A 16,540-nucleotide genomic window follows, 5' to 3' on the forward strand; every position below is an offset into this window, starting at 1 on the left:
GGTAAACCTTAGCCTAGATTATTAGTTAAGGGCAGCCCTTAACTAATAATTAGGTAGGTTTTTAGGCGCCTAATCTTAGTACTCGAGGTCGCGAGCCAGCTCCTAAAGAATTATATTACTTATCTTAGAGAGGTTAGATTCCTCCTCGTTAGATAGTTCGTTAGGCCTCTTCTATCTATAGAAGTTCTCTTTAATATTATCTAGGCCCGCGTTAGACTTAAATTTCTTAAAATTAATTAGCCGCTTAGCGGCGCGTGCCTTATTAAATTCCTTCTAGAACGACCTATCCCTATAGACTAGCCTTTCCTACCTTACTATTTTCTTAAAGGTCTCTATAAATACCCTCGAGCCCTCCTTAAACTAGGCGTCTACCTTAGCTTTAAGTTATTAAGGACTTATATTAAGCTACGTAGCTACCTCTTCTTTTACCTTCTAGCTATTCTATCTTTTACGGCCGACTAATACGTTACTAACGGCGTTAAAACTTAGGAGTTAAACTACGGCTAGAAAGGTAAAAGGAATCGCGCTATATTTATTAGAAAATCCTAACGGAGACGTAGGTCCCGGAGTTAAATTCCTATGAGCTACTATAAGTTGTTCCTATATGCCTATTTTAGGCACTTCTATTATTATGTAATTAGGGCTAATCGCGATATACTATGGAAGCATCGTACGTCTTCCACCCTTTACGGGCCCCTAGGCGCCGTGTATTATTAGTAGGCTAGAGATATATATTTTAAGGGACTAGTAGGGGACCGGGACGAAGGGACTAAATCGTTTCTTATCGTCCGTATTATAGATCTTATTATTAATAGCCGTAATTATACCATTTCGATTGACCCCCTTGCGGAGCTTAGCCTTTAACTACTATTTATTTAAGAACTTATAGGAGCGGGGAATAATTATAGTATAGTTATTACTTCGTTCGTCGTTAAGACTAATACTCCCCTAGATTATATTAAACCCGTGTCTATTACTAGGATCGAGGATTTAATTAATGGCGTTATCGAGATACTTAAAACCCGTCTTATTACCCCTATCCTAGGACTTCGTATAGTACGGGTACGAGATTAGATAGTAGTTAAGATCGGGCCGAAGAGCGATATAGGTGAGCTAGTAAAGTAGGTATTACCTAATAAACTATTAGATATAGGAGTGGTATATAGTTCGTAGCTAGCCGTAGTTCGATTTCTTATTAAACATGCGCTAGTGGTACTTATATATATTAAATTCATCCCTCGCGAGTTCTAGAATACTCTTATTAAGTATAGAGGTCGTCTTTTTAAGTAGCTCGAAGAGCCCTTTAATATTAATACTTCTAGTACGTTCCTACTCGTCGAAGAGTTATCTATCTATTCTACCGTCCTCCTTCTAAATTATAAATATAATACTAGTAAGGATGGTTTTAATATTAATAACTTACTTCGGGGTCTCTAGGGCCTAGTAATAATAGATATCTAATGCCTCTATCGGATAAGATAGCCGCGCGTACTTCGCGAACTAGGTATAGTAGTTCTTATAAACTTTAAGGGCCCCCATATTATCTCTAAACTTATATACTATTTTAAGTCTTACTACTAGGTTTAAGTAGGACACGCTAACGAGTATATTATTCTTTCTAGCCACGTCTTGGTAATGCTTATAGTAGACTTTATACGGAATAGCTATGTTACCTATCTACGCTTTCTAGCGCGCTAGTAGGGCCATTCCCTTAATACTCGTGAAATTCTTCTTTAATAATATAGCTACCTTAAAAGTCTTCGTCACTAAAGGCGCGCATTAATACTTCTTAGGCTTATCCTCTTCCTTAACCGATACTATTATCTTAGGGTACGAACTAAGAATAACCGGGGATTATCGTGTAGGCGCCCCTAGTAATTACTAAGGGCCGGTAGATAAGGTACGTCCGCGAGTGGGTTTTATTAGCGTGGCTATAATAGATACTAAAGAGATTCTCGCATGGCCTAGTAAGGGACGTATACTAGTAGTAGTAGGAGGAATACTTACTTTAAATAGATAACTAGCTTTAAAGAGACGACATACTACTAAACTAGAAGGCGTGCTTCGTGGAGGGGACTTTACTATAGACGTTATCTACGCTAGTTTTAGCGACGGTAAGGTCTAAGGCGGAGGCGATATACTTATCTCTTTGATTTATAGGTAGTATTCGACGGGCCTATAAACTATTCTACTTATCTATAACTATTAACTAGCGGGGATAATAAGTCCCGTCTTATTATAGAACGTTAGTTTATTTTATCGGCTAGGGTAGTTTAAGAGTTACTAGAGAGATAGACCATCCTCGTTACTATCGCTGGCTAGGGCGGTATCGATATTAGAGCTCTAAAGATATACCTTAATTCTCTTTCCCTTCTATCCCTAGCCGATTCGGGACTATAGAGATACGTTTAACTAGTTCCTCGCTCTCGCCCATGTCCGCATTTATAAGAGCGCTACTAGCTTTTCTATAAAGTTCTATGTTTACTAGAGCTATCCGAGGGCGGATTAGAGTAACTAGCTATTATTATTAGAGAGGTCTTTTTACTAGTTTTATAGAATCGTATTTTTAGCTTTTAGGATATAGAAGTTAGTATCTCTTCTACGACGAATTATCTCGTGGACTTCTTTCGGAATAGAGGAGTTAATCTTTACCTTACTATACCCTATTACGGCTCCTACTTCCTAGAAGAGATTAACTATACTACTTAAGAGCTATTCTATAAGGCTAGTAATATAAAGGAGATTATTAAACGTGTCTAGAATATAGTCCTATTACTCTTACGGGTCCTAGATAGCGATAATTCGGTTAATAGTAGACTTATTTACTTCTATAGCTTCTATAGCCTATCCGTACGGAGTAGTAGATGGCCTTAATACTACGATAGCCGTTAATAGCCCTACTTTAGTACTTACGACTCTTAACTAGAACCGCGTCTATCTTATTAGTACTTAACGATCTTATAACTCTTTATAGATAGACGTTTTCTTTTTCGGCGGGGCTATTATTATTATCGGTTCTATTAGTAAGTTATATTCTAAGAAGAGGTAGTTAAGCGAGGCGGAAGTAGAGGAGGAGGTTTTATTAATTAAGGAGGTATAGAGAGGTATAAGAGGGAAGAGTTATATACTATCTTAAGTTCTCTTTTTATGCCTCCTCGAATGCCGGGTATATAGTAATTTTTATAAATAATCCTTACTAACGGCCGTAGGCCCGTATACGTGTCGAATCTATAAATGAATATATACTAGGTATATAGGAAATCTATAAATAAATGTATCTACCGGGTATATAGCGGAATCTATGAATAAATAGATACCGGGTATATTCTTACCCTTATAAGACTTCCTATAAGTATCTTTTTCTCCTATACCTCCTCCTTCTTTTCTTCCTTATTAGTTTCTAATGGGGCCCGTTCTATAGTAACGAAATAGGCCTTCGATAGATAGGCTTCGATTACACGACCGGCTTTAATATATAGTAGGTGGAATTCGCGTAAACGCTATTATGTCTTCTTTCGAGCATTACTTACTTTAATAATAAGTTTTATTATTTTATAGTAATAATAGGGTTTATTATCCTCTTTCGATGATGGAGTTCATCGTCCTTTTTCGATGATAGAGTTTATCGTTATAAGACTACTTTTATAAGTATCCCTTCCCTCCTTAAAAAAACTTCTATCCCCTAGAAGAAGATATCGATTCTAGGGAAACATAAATATTCTTCTCTATTAAAGTCTTGCGGAGTAGAAATTACCACTTCTACCCGGGTTCGTATGGCGTCGTTAAGGTATTCTATAAGTTATTTATAATAGTTTTCCTTATTACTACTCTCCTTATTTTCCTCGGTAATTCTTCTAATTAGTAGTTATAAGGGCTCGTCGTAACTCTCGCTACTTATATTTCTTATAAAATATTTCTTTAACCTATGGCTAGGAAACGTCCCTCTAAGCATGGCTCTATTAAGCTCCGCGAGCTTATAAGTATAATTAAACACGGACTAGATTCTATATAGCCCCCTCTAATACTACCTTAGCTTCCGCCCTATATCCTTCTATCGCTACGAGTCGTATAGAAGGATAATCGTGTTAACTAGTAATAACTCTTAACGAAGGTAATGGTTATTATTCTATACCTCTCTCGATTCCTCACGCGTTCGTGTCGTATAGGTATAGACCTCCTTAAGATCCTCGGATATTCTCTTAAGTTATCTAGCTTAAAGAGCGAGTAAGTCGGATATTAATCGTACCTCGTTCTAAGGGAGTATTTAGAGCGACTCGAATTCGACTTTAATAGGCATGATTAGTTTATAGCTAAGCACGAGGTATACGGTACTATACCCTATACTAGCACGTGTCGTTATTCTATCTACCTAGACGACCGTATAGAGGTGGCCGGGCTAGTTCTTAAATCCGCTATTAGTTATCTTTATAAGAGTATTAGCGAGTAGTATAAAACTTCTCTTAATAATTCTATTTACTCGGGGATTATATATAGACGTAACCTTCTAATAAATTCTATAGAGTCGGAGGAGCTCCTCTATGGCACCTATATTTTCTCTACTACCGTTATAGGTGATTTTAGAAATAATTCTATATCTATAGATTACGTTTTTAAAGAGGAACTTTATAATAACTATGGACGTAGCCGCCGTATATACCTCCGCCTTAGTCTATCCGCTTAGCTATTCTCGTATAGATACTACTTTACTATACCCTATGGAAGGTGGTAGCGTTATTACGTCTAAGTATATTCTTTACTAAAGAATAGGCGTTATAACGTAGTAGAGCCCTTTATTAAGACCTCTAAGGAGTTTACTTCGTTATTAATATTCGTTATAGGTTTTTACGTGCTATCGCACGTCTCTATATATATCTACCTACTAATACTTATCTTTAATCCTTCCGAGGGTTCCTTCGCTACCTCTATAATCTATCTTATCATAAGTAGCGGTAATTATACGCGCCCTAGTATTCGGATCCTTAATTACTCGTATATATTAGCGATACCTATCTCCTCTCCACTAGAGTATTCAGTCACACACAAGGAACTTTAGGTAGTTAGTTATAAAGACCTTATACGCTCGGTCGGTTAGGTCGGTTAGCCTCTTAAGTATAGTAAGGTACTTCGTAATCCTCTACTATTTATTACTATATTTATCTATTAAGGGAGACTTAATGGCGGTATAGTTAAGTATCCCTATTATATAATCTCTCCCGCTAACGGGCTTAATTAACAACGTCTCTAGCACGTCTATATATAGAGCTATATCCACGAACTCGTCTAGATTAAAGGTAGAGACGTCTAGTGGTTCTTCTCCTTCGTATATTCGTAAGATACTATCGGCGACTATATTACGCTTCCTAGGTACGTGTCTAACTATAAAGTTCTATAGCTAAATCCACGCGAGCCACCTAGTAACGAGCGCCCCTAGTAAGTTAGTTATAGTATGGTTAATTTAAGTGACTAGAGTATTCGTATCTATTTCTATAATAAAGTACGTGCTATAGAGATATTACCAGAACTTCTATAACGCGTAGAGGAGGGCTCGGTACTCTAGCTTCACGGTATCGTAGTTTCTCTTAGCTTTTAACTATATTCCTCTATTATACCGTGATAGCTAATATTTACGATCCTCGTTCTCCTATATTAATATAGCTCCCTATCTAACGTTACTAGAGTCTACTACTAGAATTATATCTCCCGTATCTATCCCGTACCATAACGTTATTAGTGCGGGAGTAGTAGTTAGAGCTATCTTTAGCGCGTCTATTAAGGTCTACTCCTTAGCTATCTACTACTAGGCCGATTTATTCTTTAATAGTATAAATAGCGGCGATGTAATAACAGCGTACCCGGGGATCTATATCTAGAAATATATATAAACGCTAAGGAAGGCTCGCATATTTATCGTGTTTTTATAGGGTTTCTAGTCCCTAATAGTAGTAACCTTTTTATTACTTAGTCGCCTCCCTTTAATGTCGTAGACGTATCCTATAATATTAGCGGCTTTAATATACCACTAAGTCTTCTTACTACTTAGGGCGTATCCGGCGCGCTCTATATCCGCGAGAACCTTATCTACGTTAATTAAATATTCTAGGATATACCTATAAATTCTAGGCAGGGCCTCCTTAGAGTTATATTTCGTTATAGGTCCTTTAATGCCTAAGTCATCTAGGAATAGTAGAGCCCTCTCCGGGATGTATTCTTATATAATAGTTAATATAATTCTAACGAACTAAGCTACTAAATTAGTAGCCCCTTAAGGTAATATTATTCTACGTAGTAATTCTAGGGGCGTTATAAACCCCGTTAAGTCTTGGTAATGCTCTACTAATAGAATCTAATTATATCCTAAGAAGAAGTCGGTAAACGTTAAGACGGCTATCCCCGTAAAGTGCTCCGAGAACTCTTTATACGAGGGCGGCGTGGCCGTATTATGAATGGTAACTCGGTTGATTTCTATCGCCGAATTAATTAACCTATAATCTCGTTTCTTATTAGCTTCCTTCTTCTTTTCTATAAGAAAATAAGCGTTTCGATAAGAACTACTATAGGGCTCGAGCCTTCCGCTATTAAGACGCTCTTTTAGGATCGTGAGTACCTTCCTATAAAGGGCTCTAGAAATATTAAAGTTCTTAGTCTACTATGCCTTATATTCTACCGTTCGGATCTCCTACGGAGGTGCCACCTCTTTATTAAATTTACTAAGGTATAAGAATTCCTATACTAGTACTTCCTCGCGATATAATAAGATCGTATATAGTAACTTAAGTTCTACGGGATGTAGCTCTATTCTAATCTTTAGCTAACTTATACGTAGAGGCGTTAGATATATTCCTAGCGGGATAGTTACCCTTCGAGGCTCTATTAGCCTATTAAACGCGTTAAGGCCTAGGTAGACGGCTAGAAGAAGTATCTACTGTGCGATTACTCGTTCACGCTAGTCTAGATACCCTAATAGATTTCTAGGAACCTTTCGGTGGGCTTCGGAGTTATCTATAGGGTATACTTTAACTCCCTTTCTTTTATATATAGTAGCTATACTAAATCCCTTTAATACCCCGGGTAAATACCGTCTTTAGAGGCCGGTAGAGCCTACTATAAGCCGTTCTATTATCGTGCCTTATTTATATATAAAGGTAGCGTACCTTACCGCCGTAACTAGGGCGGCTAAGTTATCTTTTCTCGATAACCGAGTAACATTTTTAGGCCGGATTTTCTTAGAAAGTAACTCTATATAACTTATTTCTATATCCGTATAAAAATATAGCCTATCCCCTTCGTTAGTGGGTTTACCGGACCCTATTTAGTATGGATTATTAGTTAAGGGTAGCCCTTAACTAATAATCCGGCTTAACTCCAGCTTCTAGTAACATACTCCGCTATATAGTTAGTCTCTAGCCACGGAGTTACCCTCCTTCTCTAAGACTAGAATATACTTATCTAGACTAGTTTCGAAGGTTATACGTTCTTATCTATATACGGAGTAGACTATTAAGAGTACTTACCTAGAGGCTAACCTCTATACCGTAAGTAAGGCCTATCTAGTATATGGCTCCCCTAGAATAAGGTTATAATTAAGTTCGCTATACACGAATATCGAAGTAGCCGTAATGATCCGACCTATATAGATAGGGTATTACTATACTATTCCCACGAATAGAGTACTATACTAAGTAGCGCTAACTAAACTTAAGTTCTTTATATATAGTAGAAGCGAAGATATTACTAGCCTAAGACGCCTCGTAGCATCTAGTCGAATACTATTTACCTATACGCCACTATTAAATAGTACTATACTAGTTACCCTTTTAGAACTAACTTCCACGGGGTACCTCGGACACTCGGCTACTAGCCTTACTATCTCTTCCTTAAGCTAATTAATATCTCGTTATATAATAGCTATCCCTATAGTATAGAGAGGTACTAATACGTTAAGTTTATTTATCTCGGGAGCCATAGTATGGTTATTTCTTCCTTTCTTCTTAGCTCTCTCTTCTTAAGCCTTACGGATCTCTCTAGCCATGAAGTCGGGGGCGCCCTTCTTAAATACCGTACGATATAAGTTACTATTAAGGCTTAATAGTTCGCTAATAGTAATGTTTATAGTTATCCCTAGAACGCGCACTAGCTATGCTTCGCTAGCTTCTATACTTAGCCGCTATCCTTTATATAGATAGTTATTAAGCTTAATACCTCGGATACGTGTCTTTTAACTAGGATTTAGGCTATCCCCTTTATCTATCTTATCCTCTAGCGCCGTTAGCTCTTATTTAGATATTCTCTAGTCGCCACTCTTCTTACCGTCCTCCTATTCCTTAATAATCCTTATATACTACCCTTTACGCATTCCGCGGAGATAGGCGATCTTTCTTTCCTTAGTATAATTAGGTATACTCTTTATAATCCCCCTTCTAGATATTACGAGTATAGCGGGCTCTTCTAGGGCTATCTCCTTATAGATATATCTATTACTAGCCACGTCGAAGCGTTCGTGGAATTCTATATATCTATCTTTCTTACTCTCGGGTAACGTGACTTCTTCTTCTAAATCGCTATCTACTAAGGCCTAGTAGGGACCCTTCGTAGGTTTTGCACTAATACTATATACCGGCACTCTCTATGAAGCGTTAATGTTTACTACGGACGTGGAAACCTTTACTTCTCCTCCGTACTAGCTTAGGCCGTTTTAAACCATTACTATGTAGTTCCGGATAGCTTATAGAGTAGCTTATAGCTCTACCGAGGAGGGTAGTAATAGGATTTCTTCTCCGTTCGCCCTAAAACGCCCTTAGAATACTTGTACCCTATTAATATTTAGTAATCCGTCTCTAATATATTCTACTATCTCCGGATATCTATATATTAGGTAATCTCCTCTATATATAATGCACACGATTAGTCTTCGAGGCCTATCCTAGACTATAACGCCTCCTTAGGAGTCTCGGGTAGAGACGTATTCTCTATTCTATATATAATTCTATAGATAAACTTACGTTAGTTCTATAGGCATATCTCGTACTTAGGGATGTACTAAAAGATTTAGCCTTCGCGTCTACTAGTTAATAATAGCCGAAAGTAGCTTAGGTTTATACTTCTTAAGGGATAGGAATAAGGGATTAGAGGTAAAGTAGAACTTTATCTTAATTAACGTAAGGTCTAGTTTACTAAATCTCTCTACTATCTCGTTAAACTTATCCGATTCTAGCGCGATATATACTACGACTAGAGAGGGGTAGTTAAATTTATTAGTTCTTCTTTCTTCATGTAACTACTCTTCTAAGCCGGTCTTCTTACTCTCTATCTTTGATTTATAGTATATAGCTATGGCTAGCTCTTGTGCGGCTGAGTACTTATTAATATAAGCTAGTTCCTTAAGTGCTCTAGCCTTTCGTAATACGAAGCTATAGATAATTACCTAGTCGTAACTATATACTTCTATCATGAGTTAACATTTCTCTATAGCCCGAGCCTTAAGACTATTAGGTAGCCCTTCTAGGAAGAGCTCTATTCACGAATATAAGCTTAGGCTTCCTTTAGCCGTAAGTTTCTCCGTGATAACATGATACCGGGAGTAGTATATAGAGAGAGTAGGATGGGTCTACTTTAACCATTTCCACGTATTTTCGGATAAAGTGGATGGTGCCTTCCTCGAGGGTAGAGTTAAATAGAGAGAATTCCTTTAATAATTCTTCACGTAGCGTAGCCTACTACTATTTCTAAAACCCACTTATTCCTTTAATAGTAGGACGGAGATAGTCCTCGTAGTATAACGGTAGGGAGGTTATCTTCTTATTAGGCGGAACTTCGTAGTTTATATATATATCCTTATACTTCCGAAGGAAGGCTATAATATTTATTCCTTTAAAGCGCTCGGGGGCTAGGGTAGATAGAGATACTATCCTTTCTTATCGCGTAAATGCTACGAAGAAGTTAAGTATCTCTCTACGAGTTACTAGGTCGTTATTTTAAGCTTCTATCGTACTATTACTAGTAGTAGATATACTAGTAGAGACGCTAGGGGTAAGGTTATTAGTTAAGGGATTACCTTAACTAAAGGTTAGCCTAATGCGTCTACCTATAACACCTATTATCCCTTCTCTATATTAACTAATCCCTTTATAAGGTGAACTATTACTATCGTCTTTATTAATATAAGGTTTACGGTATCCTACTTATGTTATTATCTTCGTATAAGACGTTCCTAAAGTGGTATACTCGTATAGCCGTGTTTATGAATAATAGCTATAGTAGTACTAAACAGGTTATATTTATCGTTTTTGAACTCTTCTTTGCTGCTTCATCTAGCCCTGTTTTATATCCTATTCCCCTAAGACATTTTCGAGTCGCGCTATTACCCGTGTTAGCATGCACATGCTTTTTACAGCTACTTTTAAGAGGCTAGCCCCTAGTGACTCCGGACTCCCTGTTTTCCGGACTCATGGCTTTAATCTAGTAAGTCTAGACTACCTTATTAGGCACGCTATATACTTCCCCTAAGCTAGTTTCGGAGTCCTAATCTCCCCCTATAAGTTTATAGTCCGGGTACGACCTCTAAAATTATGGTAAGCTATCGCCACGTGTGTCCCTTTTATAAATAGCTGTGTTCCTAGTATAGTAGTCGCGACGAACTCACAAGTATCTCTCCTAGGTATTATAAGTTCTCTTTAAACGCACGACTTCTTATTAGTTCTCTTTTATAATAGGACGGGTCTATATAATACTCTTAATTAATTCTTTAATAGCTAAGCCTAATAATTAATACCCATAGAGGCCCATGAACGTAAGGAAAGGTCGAATAGTCGAATATTAGTAATGGGGGAAGCGCGCCGAGCAGAATGACCAAGGAAAACGCCCTCCTTAAATATACAATGAAGCCATGTGATCGAGCTAGGGATATATACATATAGGGCTGTAGGAGCGGCCTTCCACACTAGTTTTCTACTACCTATAGTAATTATATATAATATATACTACTACTATAGCTATAATAAGATACCTAAATTTAAGAAAATCCGCTACTACCCTTAGTAGCTTTATATATAACGCTTAGCTAGGCGCGGGTTTATATCTTTATAGATACTATAGCGTGGTTAACCTACTACTAAACTAATATTAGGAAGTTCCTTAGCGGGCGTGATATACTTTATAGTCCCCTTAGAGCGACCTTATTACTTAGCTAATAGCTTAGTAACCTTAATATCTTAATTATTATCCTAGTTAACTTATAGTATCTTACTAGTAGGTAGTATACTAGTTAGTTTATATAAAGTTATTATAGTCTTATCTTACGCGCTATTAGAGTTATTATCTAGAAAAACTAGCTTTATAACCTTTTAGTACATCTTATAATATAATAGTCTATTTAGTAGTAGTTTAGTAAGATAAGGTTTATACTACTTATAACTATAAGTAGCTATAGTAGTATTCTTAAGTCTAAAGCTATAATAGTAGTAGATATCCTAGTAGTATTTAACTATTTACTTTAGTATTAACTCCTTAGTATAGAGCTTATATTTAGTATTATAGGCCCGATTTAGGTACTTCTATATATACTCACTAATTTTATTATTAAATAACCTTATAGCATACTTACCATACTTATAAATTAACTTTATAGACTTAAGAAGGTTAACTACCTCCCCTAGAGGCCCTAGTTACTTAATTAGCTTATCTATTTAGTATAAGTACTATTCTAGTTCTCTATAGTTAGCTAGAGAATAAGCTAACTTACTTAGGCTAGGTAGGAGACCTAGGTAGTTAACCGAATTAGGCTACTTAGGCTTTTATTAAAATAACTAAGATAACATTTTTAAGATAGTTAAGGTCATCTTTATAAATAGACGGGGCTATACTATAGTAAAATCACTATTAATTTCTTCCTTATCTAACAAGATAACAAGTCATTCCTTTATAAGCTTAGATTAGATAATATAAGGGTCCTTCTTAATAGACAGTTTTTTAAAAACTAGACTTTCTATAACTACTCTATTAAGACTCTATATCTTTTTAGTAGTAATTACTTTCTACTAAAAGTCCTAGAATAATATAATATATATATCTAGGTTACTCTTAACTTTAAAAGAGTCTTTAATTATTAAAATAGTATACTTAAATATAGATTACTTATATCTATTTTCGACTAAGTTAATACCTTTATTACTAATAAGTTTATAAAGAGTTTTAGCTTACTTAAGGAGTATTACACGTAGATTATTTCTAGTAGCTATTAGAACGGACGTTAAAAATTATACCTAGATAGCTACTATAGTTCTCTAGTTAACTATATTTACCTTAATAGATAAGGTTATATTATATAGCTATTAGTGGATATTAGTAAGATAGACGTCGGCCTAGATTAACTAGTTAATAATTCTTTTAACTATGTTAAGATTATATATATAGATATCTAATATAGTTACTTTCTTATTATCTAGCTAATCTTTCTATAGAATTATAATTAGATTAAATCTTTACGTACTAGTTTTAAAATTAATTATATAACTTAATTTAGGCGTAAATAGTAATAGATTACTAATATTTAATACTAAGTTACCCGAGTTTATTTACTATCTACTTAACTAACTATATAGTAAGCTAAAGTCTAAATTATTAGCGGTAGTTAGTAATATAAGTAACGTAGTATATATATAATCTAATTATTATAATTAGGCTAAAATTAGATTATCTACTAGACTCTTTATAGTTAGTTATATAGCGCTTATAATCTTTAATAGTCGCTTAGCTAAAATACTACTATTATTATCTTTATACCTATATACTAGATTAATATCTAAGGGTACCGCCTAAGTATAATAGTTAGTTTTATTTACTATAAGTAGCTTATCTTTAATTACCTAGGGCTTAGAATAAGTCTTTTCTAGTATCTACTAATAATATAGCGGTAATATTACTACTCTACTAAGTATAAATTAATTAAAGATAATTATAACCTTATTATTTAAAACGCTAGGGGCTCCGCGCGGGAGACATCTATCCTAAAACTATTCTTCTTTTAAGAATATAGCTAGCTATTAGATACTAACCTTACCCTTTCTTATAATCTATTACTCTATTACTATAATAATTAGTAACTTTACTTAGTCGGACGGTTAGATATTTATAGACGGCTACATTATATAGTTCTCTATAATATTAATAGAATAATCTATATAAAATAGCTATAAATTATATTTTAATAGGTACCGTTATTTAGTTATAGAGAAATTACCTACTACTAGCCTATTACTAGAGATCTATATAGATAGAGCTAACGATAAAGGGTATTCTATTACTATATATTCTAGAAGAATTAGTAGGAAAGCTTTTAATAAGCTAGGAAAATTCTTAGAATCTACCTAGTCTACTATTACGTTATATAGATCTATATAGAATAGTTAGTTAGCTAGTTCGATATTTACTTATATCTAAATCTTTTCTATAGACTAATAGTAGTACTTTTTATCTACCTTTAGATATAGGCGTAGAAGGATATTAGTTAGTTTAGATTAAGTATAACTATTATAAGTCTACTACTAAATTAATATACTAGGTCTTATAAGGATAAAGCTAGTTATATATAGTAATTAGTCGATATTATAGAATATTTATAGATTAGTAACTAGCTACGAAGTCTTACGAACCGCGTCCACATTATTATAGCTAGGTAATGCCTCTTCGGAGGTAGTAAGAGGTTCGGAGCGGCGTTAATGGCGACCTCGTCGTCGCTAGGTAGGTGGTTATAGAGTTTTCGCAACGCGTTACTCTATAGGGACCACACCATAATAAACTAGCTAGGATAGTATATACTTCTATTCTATTCTTAATTAACGCGTTAAGAGGAGTCTATAAGGATACCGGGATAAGAAAACCACCTAACGCGCTACTACTATATCGAAAGTAGGCCTGAATCTACCTTACTATATAGGTAGAGAAAGCGGAAGTCCTAGTAGCGCGATAGGATACCTTAAGGCTTAAATAGCTCTAGGTGCGTAAGGATTAGCGAGAAATTACGTCGAGGGCAACTATAAACTACTACGGATAAACTTATTAAGGCTAACTCTCCTATAGTATTAAACTACGTTTATTAAGACGCCTAGCGCGACCACTAGTAGCGTAACTCTATTAAGACCTTTCGCTCGATACGGGATACCGCTTAGATCTAGGATAGATAGAGCGGCTCCCGTATACGAGAGATATTATAGTCTACCGTAGAAGATAGGGCGCTAGTATATATAGATAATAGTATACGGACATAGATAAGAGGCGGCTATAGGGACCTATTAAAAAGTAGTAGAAATAAGTCGGGTTAGTAGATAGAGGATACTTAAGTTACCTAGGCGCGTTACGCGAGTATATATATATAGAATTTAAAGGATGCTCGCCTATAAGACATGGTCGGCCTATTATAGAGAGATCCTTATAGGTAATACGAAACCGGATAGTAGCTATACTTAAAGGCGGGGCGTGGTATATAGTAGTAACTACTAGCTCTAAGGACCTTACCCCTTTAATAGGCTCTAACCTTTAGTATATCTAGAAGTAGGCGGGATTACGTCCTAGCCGGGGAGACTACTATATAGCCCGAGAGAACGGATACGTATATTAATTTATAAAGAGATAGAACGTGTCGCTAGGCATGTACGCTAGTAACATGAGTTTAAGGAGTAAACCTCGTAGTTTCCTAGCTAGATAAGGCGTTATACCCCTCTTCTAGTAGAGCCGGAGGTATAAGCCTAAAGGGGATAAGATAAGGCGAAAACAGGAGTAGGGTCTAATAGTATAGGGCACGTCGAACCTATAGAAGTCATCTGACTTCGAACTAGAGGACTAACTCATGCACTTTATTAACCGCTATAGGAAATAGGCTACTAGGGAAGGCGAGCGACGCCCTAGAATAGACGCCTTCGACAAACCGCCGATATAAAGTATACGCGCACTTAGCGTTATAATCGATAATAAGCTTAAATAGAGACCATAGATAGCATACGCCGTTTCTAGGGCCCTCTAGGTAGAAGCCGCCATACGCCGGATTTCGGCCTCTATATAGGGAACCGCCCGGGATAAGGCACGCTAACTATATGTCTCTATAGCACGACTAGCCTTTATATACGGACACGAGTACTAGTATACGGCCCTTATATAGGCTAGGCGAACGAAGCTCGAATCTATATAAAACCGTATACTCCGTCTTATCTCTAGTGAATATAAAGCTACTACTATAGCGCTACTACGACGCGAGATAAATATAATAAGTATATAGGACTTCTACTAGATATAGAGGGTAGTATACTTTACTAAATAATAAGTATAGAAACGTATAGGAAATATAGAATATACCTTCGCCGCGCTACGCGCGCGAGTTAGCGTATACTACTAAGTACTCTTATATATAGGCTGGACTTAACTACGGTATAAGTACTCGATAGAAATAGACTCGAACTAAGTAGTATAAGAGATTAAGAATAACCTAGATACCCTCCTAGACTAATAGAGCCTTCGAGAGCTCGGACGAAGCATATAGTTATAGATCTAAGATAAGTAGAAAGAGATACTCCGGGCCTAGTAGGCCTCCTAGTAGAATAGATATCTAGAGTAGATCTAAGGACCATAGAAGGAGCCGAGTAAATAGATATATAAAGGGCTTATAAAGGCCTAGGTATCTATACTCCTCTAAGCCCAAACGGGCGCTATAGAACTTCTATACTACCTCTATAAGAGAGGCGTCCCTAACGTATCTCTATAGTATAAGGCGTATGGCCGGAGAGGTATAATACGCTACTATCTCATAATATACCCCAATCTTCATACGTAAAGGTAGAAGCTCATCTATACGATAAGAACCTCCGATATCGTACGATGGCTTAATAAGTACCCTAAGGACATCGCCCGGTAGATAATTATATATCTACTACTCCTCTAATTCTAGTAGACCTAGAAATATATACCGGAAGAAACCCGGTATATATTAGAGGAAACCTAGTATATGCCGGAAGAACCCCTTAACTAATAACCTCCGCACCTATACGTGCTACCTAAGGGTAAAATAACGGTAACATAGGCTATAGGCTAATAGGTGTACCCTATAGCTATATACTTAAGAAGAAATAAAGGTTTAACGAGATGTAATTATCGATATAAGGAAGTTTTCCCCTCTTAGGTTTCTTCTTATATAGTAGCTTAGACTAGAGGAGGCATAGGCCTATAGAGTACTACTCTACCTAGTTATATAATATTATTATTATTATAGATTAGTAACTATAAATAGTAGGCCGTATAGTTAGCTTAACTATAGTACTTATTTTTAGTTAATAGATCTAGATCTAGTACTAATCTTTAAGTAAATAATATAAGGAAGTACTTAATAGTTCTATATCTATAAAATACTTTAGTAAATATATATATTATAACGCTACTTATTATAATAGATATTAATAGCTCTCTACCTATAACGGCTAGGGGCGGATAGATATTATAACTTTAAGTAGTTATCGACCTAGCTAGGCTCCTAGTAGACTATTTCTATAAGCTTATCTAA

Source organism: Pseudovirgaria hyperparasitica (genome assembly GCF_010093815.1).
Source record: "Pseudovirgaria hyperparasitica strain CBS 121739 unplaced genomic scaffold EJ05scaffold_22, whole genome shotgun sequence".
Taxonomy (NCBI): domain Eukaryota; kingdom Fungi; phylum Ascomycota; class Dothideomycetes; order Acrospermales; family Acrospermaceae; genus Pseudovirgaria; species Pseudovirgaria hyperparasitica.